The 11,520-nt window shown below is 37.5% G+C and overlaps 1 non-coding gene across 1 annotated transcript; it reads left to right on the forward strand.

Annotated features, from left to right (window-relative positions):
• Positions 1 to 709: 709 nt before the first annotated feature.
• On the forward strand, positions 710 to 812 carry LOC124158301. Its single transcript, XR_006864769.1, has one exon. It is a non-coding gene; the product is annotated as a U6 spliceosomal RNA (small nuclear RNA).
• Positions 813 to 11,520: the final 10,708 nt, after the last annotated feature.

The following is an 11,520-nucleotide window of genomic DNA, read 5'->3' on the forward strand; positions in this document are numbered from 1 at the left end:
ATTTGTGGTGTTTGTTTATGGTAACAATGATTATTTTGTAGTCCATGGTTACATTCAGAGAAAATCAATCAAGAACTGGGAATTTCCGCACTTCTTCAATAAGTTTCTCGCTCTCCATATTGCACGAGCCCGCACCGTCACCGTCAAAAAGTAAACTGAACTAGTCGGTGACGGTGCGGGCTCGGCGCGGTCTCCAAGCACGATGACGGTGCGGGCACGGTACGGTGGTGTGTGTCCCTACGCGTTTGAATGCAATGTTTTCCTTTCTCACCGTAGCACGTCCAACACTCGGCCGTGTGTCGGCGCGGGCTCGGTGCGGTTGTGTGTGTCCCGGCCTTAAAACGTTCGAAAATGACTTTGATGGAATTGGATTATAAAAAGAATTTGGATGAATGTTTTTCAAGAGAGGTTAAATATTCTAGCGGATATTTCGCTTTATTGCCTGTTTACGGACAAAAGTGTGTGCTAAATTGGTGTATGAATGAAGGTTTGATTGCGTCAAGTTATGAATGTCCTAAGTGTGAAAGGCAAATGAAATTAACTAAGAGACCAAAGAAGACTGATGGGTATGAATGGATAATGGAAAGTAGATAACTTACAGAAAATAAGTATTTTATACTATATATTTTAATGTAGTATAAAATACTTGTTTTCTTTTCAATAAATCGACCAAAGTTAGCTCTCGATAACACTTAAATCCCGGCTAAATACTAAATATATAAGAATATATTAAAGTTGGATCGATATCGAGATGATTTGCATGGCCCCTGCATAAGGAATACACGCGAAATCGTGCAGCGATCCACACTTTTGCGCATTCCTATAGGAGAATTGATTTCATTAGAAAATTGATGATTGAGTTCCCATTGTCAAATTGCTATAGGAAAAAATTCCTATAAGGAATTTTCACTAGGTGAGTGGGAAGTGGGATGTGAAGAATCCTTTCAAACTTCAACGAATGCAAATTCTTTTAGTGTGTGCAGAGTGATTGGAAAACTGATTATCATGTTTTATCAGTGTTACATAATAGTGTTTTAAATTAAGTGTGAGTCAAGTTTTTCATTGAATCAGTTGATTCGGAATATACTGATTTTAGCTATCGATAAGACAGCTCGTGAAATGCACAGTGAAATTTTGTGTGTGTTGTACTGCTGTTTGTGATATGGTCAGCAATACCTGTACACATATATGTACAAGTTAGGTCAATTTTGCTTTGTTTTTTATGTGTAAACACCTCTAGTAAGCTATATTCCCTATGTTTCCGCACTTCTACGGAGTCAATATTTGAAAAATCAAAATGTAGCGAGGCAGGTTGTTGTGTTGCCTTAACTGTAACATTTTAGGAGTAAGGGTAAGGGGGGACTCCAAAACCAGGGGGGAAATTTTTTTGAAAAACCGAGCACTAAGTAATGGGTTTTAAACTAATTTCAACACTTTTCATAATCGAAAAAACTTAATTTGTTAAAGAAACATTTTTTAAATTCCTGATTTCTCAATACTTTGTTTTCTTTTATGAAGGACAATAGTTGTGTTTTTATATTTCGGGAGGGAGGGGGCGTCCGGACCCCCATGCTCCCTGGCTACGCCACTGCCTGGTGACTATGCCTACTATATCTGTACATTGCCTATTTTCATCTATGTATAGATGTATATCTAATAGATGTCTAAAAGACATTAAGTAGATATACAGTAAAACTTTGATTTTACGCAGTTGGAGGGACCGAAATATGGGCACTGTGTAAAATCAAAGTGTGTAAAAATCAAGAGTTGGTATTGAGGAGGAGTATAATTTTCAGGATAACACTTGCTCATTATTTTTAGAATGCTTAGTCATACCTTTTTGTACATATAGTTCTCATTTAAGCCAGAAACGGAACCAGAAAAAGTCTCATATGTGAAGTTTTAAAGAAAATGAAGCCTAATAATCTTATTTACTCACAAGCAACACCACAGATGACGAGTTACCAGAGAAACAACGTTGCATTCCTGAACAATGTTTCCCATGGTTGAACAAAATGGTTGAATAGCCAGCATTTCTGGCACTAAGATTACTTCTGTTACCCAGGAGAAATTTCGGAATGGTGATACTAAATGCTCGCAGAGAAGCTAATTTTCAAAAATATTCTCATTTAAAGCAGTTTTCAGGATACCCGTTTAACCACAGGCAGACGAACAAAGATTGGAGATTGAAAAAATGAGATATCTGAGGATAGTTATCCAAATTGACCCCAATAAGAGGGAGCAAAATTTCGCTAATACATCGCAAAGGCTTTACACCCTGTGCCTGGGTTCAAGTCCTGGAAGTAGCAGAAACTTATCAGAGATTGCCCTATCCCAACTTGAGTGTAATGTGGAGGGCACTTCCAGTGCACCACTCTGTCCATTAGATGGGACGTTAAGTCCTGGTCCCTTTTGAGCTTATCATTACAACCTGGCTAATGCCAACATAGGGTTCCTATCCCCCCAGCCCTTACTTCATGGCGCTAATGACCCCAGCTGTCGGTTACCTCGGTCAAGGCGAATGATTTTTTCTCTGTGGGTCTTTCGCACGATTGTGCATTGCGGATGACACCCGTAAAAGTTATCACCGCGGCTAGTCCCGGTATACTTTAAACTATCCTTCCAAATAGCAAACCATAGATAATACGGAGCACACAGGACCCGGGATATTCGGAAGTTCAGATTTTTCCGGTGTTTAGAGCACTTTTTTTAAGTGAAGTTAAGTCCGAAAAATTTTCCCACTTTATAATTTTTACGCATTAAAAAAGCATTTTCCCATGAAATTTTAGCATCAGTAGATTGAATCTACCGGGTATAGCTTCTCTGTCGGCATTCTTCCGCGAATTCAGCGCCGGGACCTTCGACTCACAAGCCATGTGACTCATCTCCACGTAATATTTTGCTTCCCCATATCTGATAACAACACCGGACCCTTTTTGTATTTCGATTTAATGGTACTAAGCCATTCCTGAGTTTAATGGGACTGCCTTATAATTCACGTCTTGAATTTTACTTCAATGATTACATGACGATTCACGACGCGAGTTATTCTCCGAGAGCATATATTCCCGTTCCGTTAAAAATAAGCACTTGCCACCTAGCGGAGTTAAGCTAATAGCTATTCAAGTTCCAACTATGTTTAATTTAAACTCACTGACAATGAGATACAAGTTGAGTCAGTTCTGGTAAGCGCGCCGCGTAAGTAACTTTCCCTCGCCTCCATTCGTCCCGCAGATGTAGAGTTAGCCCGCGGAATGAGATAATGCATGCTGCTTTTACCATCGTGTTGAATCACCATCGACTTACGTCCATACTAGAAGTACGACTATCTTTTTTTGGATCACCTTGGAAGCCAAAATTTTGGCACGGGAGGATTTTTAACGACTCATTTCGCCGTTATATCTCGCTGGGGCGACGGAAAAAATTGGCAAAATTCTAGATAACCTTCCATTAGGGATAGATATTCCGTAGTTCATAATTCCGGATTATCGGCCATCTACTGTAATTGCAATAAATATGTTATAAACAGCGTCGATCAATAAGTCGAATAATAAACGAAAGGTAATAATGTTAATTTCTCCGGCGATCATCTGTCTTAATCAAAAGTAGTTACGCATACACGGCAATTGCCGTGTGTTTTAGGTGTCGATATCCTTCTACGGCGAATTTGAACCAAGAGCGTTCTTCGCGTTCGTAAAGGAGCCTGAATTATTACTGAGAGGGTACAAGGGGAATCAATAATTAGATTCACGATGTTTTTAGTTTCACGCTCAAGTACGCGACGTCATTTCAACCGTTCCTGTATTCATTTTTGCAACTCATTGAGACGAAATAATAACCTAACTTCATATTGCTCCAGTCGGATTTTCAAAACAAGCCGAAAGACAACTGCGTAAAATCAAGATTAGCGACCTCTTTGGGGCTGGGGTTATGCTGCGCAAAATCGAAAAACTGCGTAAAATCAAGAAAAGATGTAAAATCGAAGTTTCACCATTGCAATTCCCTGTGCTTTCCGGCCGGACTTGAGTGTCGCTGCGTAAAAACGAGACTTGATGTAAAATCAAAGTGCGTAAAATCGAAGTTTTACTGTACATTAATAGACGTCTTTTAGACATCTATTAGATATACATCTATTCAAAGGTGTATATCTAATAGTTGACGAGAGGCGGTTCTGGATGCATCTCCGAAAGTGTCTTTTAAAACGCGACTCATGAGTTATGGAAGCGATTTAACATTTGATGAAGGGATAGTTTTTTTGGCTCCTTACTCAAGCGATGGCGGACTTCAAAAATTATGCCACGCGTGGAACGATGCCAACTGCATTACGTCAGCAATCATCCGTTCCCCATATTACAATTATGGTGATGAATACCAATAAACATAATTATTATAATTACATAAGATTGACTAGGGGACAACATACTGACAAGGGGAGACCACGTACCTTGCTCCGCCTTTTTCAATGCCGTATTTTTTATGGGATTCGGAATGGCAAACACATCTCTGAACTGATAGTGGTTCCATTGAGTGGGCCTTAGTTTGGCTGTAATTAATAAATTTCTGAGCGGTAGCACCCTTTCTCCAAAAGGATCAGGTGGTCTAGTGGTGAGCACGTGTGGCTCTCACATGGGGGGCCCGAGTTCTATACTATGCCAGGTAGTTTATTGTGTGGTTTTTATTTTGACCATACGGCGTCAAGTTTTTCACTAATGTTAATTGCAGCAAGCATGGGCATGAGAAAATTTTTAAAAAGATATATACATATAAGATAAGTATAAATTTTATACTATATTTCATACTATATTTATATTTTATACTATAAAACATATAGACAAGTAGTTATCTAATAGACATCTACCGTAGATATCTATTAGACATGCTGCTGTTTTGACGATCATATATCTAATAGATATCTATGATAGATGTCTATTAGATAACTATTTATCTATCTGTAGATATCCATTAGATATCTAATAGATGTTTATTTTCTGTGTGGGCATCTCGGATACGTTTCTGAGATGTCTTGAATATCGCATGTTACGTCTCAGAGACATCTCTGAGACTTCTCTGAGATGTCACTATGTCCAAAAAAATGGTCTATGAGATGTCTCATGAGGCGTCTCAGTTAAGTCTCTGGGATGCTCATGCATGGTATGCTTAAAAATGTAGACAAAAAATAAATGCAAATTATACAGTTATGGTCTACTTATCTCGATCATTTTTAGCGACAACTTTTTGATGGATGACCTTTTGAAAATCTTCTTCTTCTTCTTCCTTCCAGGATTAGGCTACTAAGCCTGTTCCGGCTCCACATCACCATCTTTTCCTTGGTCTTCCTATACTTCTCTTGCCAAATGGTTGATATTCCATTGCTTGCTTTGGAATTCTTTCATTTGGCATTCGAAGTAAATGTTCTTTCCATCTATGTTTGTATTCTTTTAATTTGTCAGTGACTGCTTGGACACCCAGTTCATCTCTTATTTGAGTGTTTCTTATTTTATCCAATATTGTGCAGCCTTTTACTGATCTTAAAAATTTCATTTCAGACGATTCTATCTGCCTTAATTCCTTCTTTTTTGGTACCCAACATTCTGATCCGTAGAGTACAGTAGGGACTGCCATCACTTTGTAAAATTTTATTTGCGTTTCTTTTCTTGTTTTGTTCTTTAGAGTTCTTCTGATAGTGCCACATATTCTCTGGAAAGTGTTAACCTTATTTATAATATCTTTTTCCTCGTCATATGCTATGTCGCATCCTAAGTACTGGAAGTGCGACACTTGTTCCAGGACTTCATCCTCAATAACAATTTTTGTTCTTATCGGGTTGCTTCCTAAAAATGCCATAGTCTTTGTTTTGTTTTTTGAAATTCTCAGGTTGTATAGCTTGCTCAACTCGTGTAGTCTGTGTACTGCCATCTGGAGTTTGTCCTCTTTATCTTGTATTATAACCTGATCGTCAGCAAACAGCATCGTATTTAAGTATTGAGATGGTCCTATTTCTATGCCTGGTGATACATTATTCTCTTTCCACATTCTTAGAACGTCATCTATATATAGATTAAACAAGGTTGGGGATAGGCAGCAACCCTGTCTAACTCCTCGGTTAATGATGATTTCTTGGGTGATCTGTTTCCCCGTGTCAATTACAATTCTGGTGTCTCTGTATAGACTCTGGGAAGCTTTTATCAGATGTCTAGGAAACCCTCTTTTCTGCATAACTGACCATAATATTTCTCTATTTACACGATCGAATGCTTTTTCAAAATCTATGAATGCCAGATGCGTTTCCAGATTGAACTCTCTTCGTTTTTGAATTATTTGTTTTAAAGTAAAAACATCGTCAATGCAAGATCTTCCCTTCCTAAATCCAGCCTGTTCTTCTAATAAAATGGTATCAGAGATAGCTTGTAGTCTAGTATTTATTATTCTACTGTAAATTTTGTATGCAGTATTTAGTAGACTTATACCTCTGTAATTCTCTGGATTATTTCTTTTTCCTTTTTTAAACAATGAAACAACCTTCGCCACATTCCAATCCTCTGGGATTTCAAGCTTTTTCCAACACATGTTGTATAGATGAAGGATTCTTATTTGTAGGGATGTACCTCCATATTTTATCAGCTCTGATTCAATTCCATCTATGCCAGCAGCTTTCCTATTTTTTGTCTTATTCAGAGCATATTCTAGTTCTTTCAAGTCAATAGGGTCTACTCCTATTGTTTCCTCTGGAGTGTTGATCGTATCATCTAATGTTGGATCATACCATAATCTCCTATAGTGTTCTATCCATTCTTCCTTCGGTATAACATTTAGTTGGGCAGTATCTTTCTCTGCTTTGTTAAGCTGTTTCATCAGTTTATATGCTATTTCTTGCCTACCATGAATATCATCCTCTATTCCATTTATAAATCTATCCCATGATATCATATGTGTATTCCTTATTATTGCTTTCGTGTGGTTTCTGACCCTGTGATATTTTTCTTTCGTTTCCTCTGTTTTTCTCTGTAGGTATTCTCTGTATGCTTTGTTTTTATTTTCGATGGCCTGTGCTATCTCTTCGTTCCAGATTTTTAAACCTCTTTTCCGTTTCTTTTTATTTCTGGTGCCCAAAACTTCATTAGCTATTTGTAAAATAGCTTTCTTAAGATTTTCCCATTCCTTATTGATGTCATGTTCTGGTTTTATCTGTTCGAGCAGTTGTGCAATCCTGTGTTGGTACAGTTTTCGAATACTACTCTCTTTCAAAAGGTATGTTTTGAAGATTTTCTTTACTTGACATTGTTTCTTTTCCGTATTATGCTTTTTCCACCTTGCCCACAGTTGTATTTTTGCCTTAACAAGGAAATGATCGGTGCATATATTTGCTCCTCTATATACATGTGTATCAGTTATCCTTGAGGCTAATTTTCGGTTTACAATTATGTAATCAATTAGGGATCGGTGACCCCTGGCTGACCAGGTGAATTTATTGATATCTTTTTTCTTGAAAAATGTGTTTGTTACTTTTAATTCGTTGAAAGTTATAAATTCTCTTAATTTACTTCCATTTTGGTTCAGATGGTCTTCTCCATGTACTCCAATCAATTGTGGAATTGGCTCTTTCCCAATTCTAGCATTAAGATCACCAGCTATTATTAAGTAGTCCCTGTTATTTAACTTCCCTATTTCTTTTTGCAGTTGCTCATAGAAAATCTCCGTTTCTTCCTTTTTCCCATCTTCAGGTGCATATGTTCCAAGTATTGTTAAATAACCCCTATCAAATTTGAGTCGCACCGTTATTATTCTTTCGTTTATGAAAGTGTATTCCCTGATATTATTTTTCCATTTTTTATCTATTAAAACACTCACTCCACAACGTGCTCTTTTATTCTGATCAACTCCACTGTATATCATTACGTAATCTTCCAAGTCTTTTGTCCCTTTGAGTTTCTTCTTTGTTTCTGTGATGACCGCCATATTCACTTTGTATTCTTTAAGGGTGTTGTTAAGTTCTAACTCGTGATTGCCTAAGCCTTGTACATTCCATGTGGCTATGTTTAATATATCCGTTATACCCGTATTCATGTCCTTACTTTTGCCTAGTCGTCGTCTGTTGAATCCTAACCTATTCCGAGGCTCTCTGTGAAGCTTATGAGTTCAAAAAGGTTTTACATGGGCAGGTTACCGGCCTGTCGCACAACCCCCAACCTGGAGGACCAGTGGGCTACGCTTAGTCAGTCCCCTACCCTTCGACCTGTCTGGCTTGGGTGGCCCTACCAGGAGCATACGCTCCCGCCAGCATAGCTCTCCGGGTCATTGGGGCACTCAAACCTCTCCACCACGATAAGGTGGTAGCCCTGGGAGAGGCCTTTTGAAAATAAGAAACCTATATCAAATGTCGTGATTTTAATAATCAGACCTGCATAATTGCACCGAAAAATATACATGGAAGGCATTGATGGCGTTTAAGTACGTTTAAAAAAAATTCCTGAACGTCTCACGATTACATCTCTGAGACATTCGAGTCATTCAAGACCATAGTGAGACGTCTCTGAGAGGTTCATTGCTATGTGGGATGTAACCACGTTACGAAACCCGGGTCGTGCACATATAAAAATAATGGTGAACCTTACAAAGTTTTATTTCTTTATTTCCAATTTGGAGAGGTTTCACAAAGTAAAGCCTGAAGTTATCAGTTATATTCCCAATAAAAAATTAAATTGAAAATGAAGCCGTGATTTCCACAACAGCGTGTGTCCGTTCAGGAAGGTTTTGTGACCATTCCCTTTATCTGTACATTCTTAAATCTATTTAAGCCATCACTTCTGCTTTTCCTCATGAATATATGTGTAGGCACGTGGCGAGGCCAGGGACTTTGGGATCTTCATCACTCCTCTGAAATGCACTCCCCTTATGTCAACTACCGGTGATACATCCGAGGAAGGACCCCGTTGCTTTGGAGCACTGTGGTCCTCCGTTCATGGGTGTACCCAGCGAGGGGCAGGAGGGGGCAGCTGCCCCCCCCCTAGAAGCAAAATTTGTAAATGTCTTTAAGGAAAATAATGTTTTTTTAAGCAAATAATTTTAAAAACTAATAAAGAGCTATTACAGTTTCCTTAAAATGTTGGTTTCATTCACCTTTTACATGCTTAAATCTTACCTATAACTGGAACAACTATGGCTTGTCCCCCCCCCCCCCTTGTTTTGATCCTGGGTACGCCCTTGCCTCCATTGTTCAATATATGCTCCCAAATCCAAGTTTACTAATTGCAAACGATCAATTTAACTGTCAGCATCCTGCAAACGAAATATATAAAGGATTTGATGAAATGTGTGGTTTTCCGATGCGTGCAAATTGCCACACAATATCATGGTAGGTAACTGCCCAAGCACTCCCATATTTCTGACACGTGCCGGTTGAGAACCCAAATATTTGATAAAATGAACATATTTCCCTGACTCCTTTCCCTCCATAAAGATGTACTTCCCCTTTCCCAAAACTACGTCTCATCTTATCTGTCTCATATATATGGGCTGCTTTATCTGTCCATCTCATTGATAACTCATACTCTCATACCTACACCACTGATTGACACGGCCTTCAGCTTCTCTCTTCCCCCCTCCTTTCTGCCCAACCTACCTTACTCCTTCCACCTTCAAACAATAGCCTGCTGCTGGAGAAAAGTGTTGCTTAGATGATTGCAACGATGTAGATGCTGAAAATCAGATCAATTTTTATTAAATATGCGACGTGTATGTAAACAAATTTATTTTTTATCATGTTGGAATATGGTTACTATTATTGCTGGAGGTTAATATTATGGACATTTATTTTAGTTTTTGCATACAATGTGTTTATATTTAACTATTTACCTGGAAATGGTAAACACTTTTTTGAAAATATGTAGGCAACCCGAAAAGCACTTAAATGAGCTCTGTAAATTTATTCAATATTCTATATTGTGTCTTGTGGAATAGGTATTTGCTATAAATTTACTAATATTTTTTGCATTATTAACTATCAAATTTTAAAATTGGTGAACGATAGTAAATGTATTACTAAATATAAAATAATCAGTGAAAATTATATTTGCCCAAAATTAAATGCTAAATATTAAATGCTTCAAGGAAAGTTGACATAAAGAGGTTAATTATTTTCCTAGAGTAACCCATTTCCTCTTGACTTAGTCCACATATGTTAAGTTTAATGCAATTCAATGATAATGGGTACATAGAGGGATTGGCTGAGAAAGAATGCTTGAGATATAGGCTATCCTCAATGGATCTCCAGATTTAAGAGTCCACCCATTAAAGCCATGCTTGCAATGGAAATGAAAATTTTTGGTCATAAAATTAAATTATTACTATGCCCTTGTAATTATGCTCATGCTACCTCTAATTACTATAAGCTAGTGTAGTTTAATGTGATTCCCAACTTACCACGTACATTATTGGCATGTAAGTGGACAACATCATTAGAGAATATTCCATAATGAATCACGATGTCCCTGTGGCCAAATTTGCACATTGGAGATCAAAATAAGATATTCCTGGAATATTCCCTGCTGTGTGGATTGCCTCTGGAGATGCTAAAGGGTAGTCTTATAGTGTGAAACTACTAAAAATGAGTTCACTAATATATTTACCATCCATTTGAGCTTAATCTCCTGACTATATTTCCGAGGAAGTAGAAGGAAAACATATTTAGCCTAAATTGCCTTATAGCTCTTTGCATTTCAATATTTTCGAGACGTAGGAGTCTGGTTACTATTGAACTCCGATTTGATGGATGGTGTATTGGCAAATATCTTCTTCCACTGAACAAATTTGACGGAGCATGATTCTTGATCTTAAGGAACCCAGAATATTGCACATTTTTCCCTCTGATTGTTTATGATTTGAATTTTGATGGCTGTAAAGAATAATACAACACCAATGGTCTATGATACTATTTTGATTTATCATCCTCCCATATTTTTTGCCACCTTATAGAATGCATGACATATTTTAGCATGCATGTAGCTTGTGTCTATTAATATTTTACTGAGTGTAATATTTCTATTGTGTGAAGGTTGCCTAAAAATTATAGACATGATTACAAAATATAATTTAATGCAAAAAATTCTTCTCTGGTAGAAAAATTGCTGGTATTTTGAACTTCAACTTGATACGATAGAAACTGATGACAAAGGTTGGTTTTGGACCCACCCATGCAGATAGGATGTCTCAAATAGTGGAAGACTTCTAATCTTTTTACCTTAGCATCCACATTTATTTACCATTAAGCTCTACATTCTGGATCAAACTTTTCACTAGCCATTTATTTACATTCTTACCCATCGACTCTCGCATTAGCTCTTTCCTATTCTTAAATGCCTTGTTTTCATAAGCTAATTTCTTCCTTATGTCTCTCTCTACTATTGTGCCTATTTTCCTCTAATATGCTGCCTAAATACATAGTTGAAATGCTTCTCCTGCTCAAGTTTTTGTGAATCTACTTTCATGTTAAGCTTTGCAATCCTTGCTCTCAATTCCTCACAA

Source organism: Ischnura elegans, chromosome 4 (assembly GCF_921293095.1).
Source record: "Ischnura elegans chromosome 4, ioIscEleg1.1, whole genome shotgun sequence".
Taxonomy (NCBI): Eukaryota; Metazoa; Arthropoda; class Insecta; order Odonata; family Coenagrionidae; genus Ischnura; species Ischnura elegans.